The following is a 3,428-nucleotide window of genomic DNA, read 5'->3' on the forward strand; positions in this document are numbered from 1 at the left end:
ACACGGCCACTCTCACACCCCACCACCAGTCGGTCAGTGTGTGGGAGGACAGAGACCCTCCAGCCACACGGCCACTCTCACACCCCACCACCAGTCGGTCAGTGTGTGGGGAGGACAGAGACACTCCAGCCACACGGCCACTCTCACACCCCACCACCAGTCGGTCAGTGTGTGGGGGGACAGAGACACTCCAGCCACACGGCCACTCTCACACCCCACCACCAGTCGGTCAGTGTGTGGGGAGGACAGAGACACTCCAGCCACACGGCCACTCTCACACTCCACCACCAGTCGGTCAGTGTGTGGGAGGACAGAGACCCTCCAGCCACACGGTCACTCTCACACCCCACCACCAGTCGGTCAGTGTGTGGGGAGGACAGAGACACTCCAGCCACACGGCCACTCTCACACTCCACCACCAGTCGGTCAGTGTGTGGGAAGGACAGACACTCCAGCCACACGGCCACTCTCACACCCCACCACCAGTCGGTCAGTGTGTGGGAGGACACAGACACTCCAGCCACACGGCCACTCTCACACTCCACCACCAGTCGGTCAGTGTGTGGGGGGACAGAGACACTCCAGCCACACGGCCACTCTCACACCCCACCACCAGTCGGTCAGTGTGTGGGAAGGACAGACACTCCAGCCACACGGCCACTCTCACACCACACCACCAGTCGGTCAGTGTGTGGGAAGGACAGACCCTCCAGCCACACGGTCACTCTCACACTCCACCACCAGTCGGTCAGTGTGTGGGGAGGACAGAGACCCTCCAGCCACACGGCCACTCTCACATCCCAAAACCAGTCGGTCAGTGTGTGGGAGGACACAGACACTCCAGCCACACGGCCACTCTCACTCCCCACCACCAGTCGGTCAGTGTGTGGGGAGGACAGAGAAACTCCAGCCACACGGCCACTCTCACACCCCACCACCAGTCGGTCAGTGTGTGGGAGGACACAGACACTCCAGCCACACGGCCACTCTCACACCCCACCACCAGTCGGTCAGTGTGTGGGAGGACACAGACACTCCAGCCACACGGCCACTCTCACACCCCACCACCAGTCGGTCAGTGTGTGGGCAGGACAGAGACACTCCAGCCACACGGCCACTCTCACACCCCACCACCAGTCGGTCAGTGTGGGGGGGGACACAGACACTCCAGTCACACGGCCACTCTCACACCCCACCACCAGTCGGTCAGTGTGTGGGGGGGACAGAGACACTCCAGCCACACGGCCACTCTCACACTCCACCACCAGTCGGTCAGTGTGTGGGGGGGACAGAGACACTCCAGCCACAAGGCCACTCTCACACTCCACCACCAGTCGGTCAGTGTGTGGGGGGACAGAGACACTCCAGCCACACGGCCACTCTCACACCCCACCACCAGTCGGTCAGTGTGTGGGGAGGACACAGACACTCCAGCCACACGGCCACTCTCACACCCCACCACCAGTCGGTCAGTGTGTGGGAGGACACAGACACTCCAGCCACACGGCCACTCTCACACCCCACCACCAGTCGGTCAGTGTGTGGGGAGGACAGAGACACTCCAGCCACACGGTCACTCTCACACCCCACCACCAGTCGGTCAGTGTGTGGGGGGACAGAGACACTCCAGCCACACGGCCACTCTCACACCCCACCACCAGTCGGTCAGTGTGTGGGAGGACAGAGACACTCCAGCCACACGGCCACTCTCACACCCCACCACCAGTCGGTCAGTGTGTGGGGAGGACACAGACACTCCAGCCACACGGCCACTCTCACACCCCACCACCAGTCGGTCAGTGTGTGGGAGGACACAGACACTCCAGCCACACGGCCACTCTCACACCCCACCACCAGTCGGTCAGTGTGTGGGGAGGACAGAGACACTCCAGCCACACGGTCACTCTCACACCCCACCACCAGTCGGTCAGTGTGTGGGGGGACAGAGACACTCCAGCCACACGGCCACTCTCACACCCCACCACCAGTCGGTCAGTGTGTGGGAGGACAGAGACACTCCAGCCACACGGCCACTCTCACACCCCACCACCAGTCGGTCAGTGTGTGGGGAGGACACAGACACTCCAGCCACACGGCCACTCTCACACCCCACCACCAGTCGGTCAGTGTGTGGGAGGACAGAGACCCTCCAGCCACACGGCCAAACTCACACCCCACCACCAGTCGGTCAGTGTGTGGGGAGGACAGAGACACTCCAGCCACACGGCCACTCTCACACCCCACCACCAGTCGGTCAGTGTGTGGGGAGGACAGAGACACTCCAACCACACGGCCACTCTCACACCCCACCACCAGTCGGTCAGTGTGTGGGGAGGACACAGACACTCCAGCCACACGGCCACTCTCACACCCCACCACCAGTCGGTCAGTGTGTGGGAGGACAGAGACCCTCCAGCCACACGGCCACTCTCACACCCCACCACCAGTCGGTCAGTGTGTGGGGGGGACAGAGACACTCCAGCCACACGGCCACTCTCATACCCCACCACCAGTCGGTCAGTGTGTGGGGAGGACACAGACACTCCAGCCACACGGCCACTCTCACACCCCACCACCAGTCGGTCAGTGTGTGGGAGGACAGAGACACTCCAGCCACACGGCCACTCTCACACCCCACCACCAGTCGGTCAGTGTGTGGGGAGGACACAGACACACCAGCCACACGGCCACTCTCACACTAGACCACCAGTCGGTCAGTGTGTGGGGGGACAGAGACACTCCAGCCACACGGCCACTCTCACACTCCACCACCAGTCGATCAGTGTGTGGGGAGGACAGAGACACTCCAGCCACACGGCCACTCTCACACTCCACCACCAGTCGGTCAGTGTGTGGGCAGGACAGAGACACTCCAGCCACACGGCCACTCTCACACCCCACCACCAGTCGGTCAGTGTGTGGGGAGGACAGAGACACTCCAGCCACACGACCACTCTCACACCCCACCACCAGTCGGTCAGTGTGAGTGGAGGACACAGACACTCCAGCCACACGGCCACTCTCACACCCCACCACCAGTCGGTCAGTGTGTGGGGAGGACACAGACCCTCCAGCCACACGGCCACTCTCACACCCCACCACCAGTCGGTCAGTGTGTGGGAAGGACAGACACTCCAGCCACACGGCCACTCTCACACCACACCACCAGTCGGTCAGTGTGTGGGGAGGACAGAGACACTCCAGCCACACGGCCACTCTCACACCCCACCACCAGTCGGTCAGTGTGTGGGGAGGACAGAGACACTCCAGCCACACGGCCACTCTCACACCCCACCACCAGTCGGTCAGTGTGTGGGGAGGACAGAGACACTCCAGCCACACGGCCACTCTCACACCCCACCACCAGTCGGTCAGTGTGTGGGGAGGACACAGACACTCCAGCCACACGGCCACTCTCACACCCCACC

The sequence above is a fragment of the Ictidomys tridecemlineatus genome, chromosome 7 (genome assembly GCF_052094955.1).
Source record: "Ictidomys tridecemlineatus isolate mIctTri1 chromosome 7, mIctTri1.hap1, whole genome shotgun sequence".
NCBI classification, from domain to species: Eukaryota; Metazoa; Chordata; class Mammalia; order Rodentia; family Sciuridae; genus Ictidomys; species Ictidomys tridecemlineatus.